General features: G+C 36.3%; 1 long non-coding RNA gene across 2 annotated transcripts in view; it reads left to right on the top strand.

The window, feature by feature from the left end:
• Positions 1–77: 77 nt before the first annotated feature.
• The window catches only part of LOC110428772 (uncharacterized), a 7,055-nt gene continuing 6,719 nt past the window's right edge, over positions 78–413 (top strand). Inside the window, exon 1 of one of the 2 annotated variants that reach the window (XR_002446508.1) lies at positions 78–211. This is a non-coding gene — a long non-coding RNA (uncharacterized LOC110428772). Of the gene's footprint in view, positions 260–413 lie in introns of both variants that reach the window. The other variant, XR_002446506.1, reaches the window with a different exon arrangement.

Here is a 413-nt window from a genome sequence, read left to right as displayed (position 1 = left end):
GCACAAACCTTCCTTTTGAATAAATTACTTGTATATATTCGTATATTTTTAAATCTTCAATCTTCTGCCTTTAGCTTGTTTCCCATTTACACCCTACTCACGGGGTTGATGATCACTGAGTCTATGAGACTCACCTCACTTTATTTTCTTTTGCAGATAAGTAATCAGTTTTAGGATTTGGTTCAGCATCTTGAGGTTGGCTGCAACCTAGGTAATGGCATCTCTAGACTTCCACTCAAAGTCACTCCGTTGCCTAGAGGTCGGTTTGTGTCAAATAGTCAGGCTTGTAATGATTAATAGTTACTGAAAATGTACTAGTTAGAACTTAAGGTTATGTAATGACTACTACATGTTATGTTGAAATCGTATGGAATTATCAAACCTGGTTATTAGTCTCTAGATGCAATGCATCA

Source organism: Theobroma umbraticum, unplaced genomic scaffold, assembly GCF_002168275.2.
Source record: "Theobroma umbraticum cultivar Fairchild unplaced genomic scaffold, ASM216827v3 scaffold_69.0, whole genome shotgun sequence".
Taxonomy (NCBI): domain Eukaryota; kingdom Viridiplantae; phylum Streptophyta; class Magnoliopsida; order Malvales; family Malvaceae; genus Theobroma; species Theobroma umbraticum.
The sequence above is the reverse complement of the archived record's forward strand: the minus strand, read 5'-3'. Positions and strand labels throughout refer to the sequence as shown.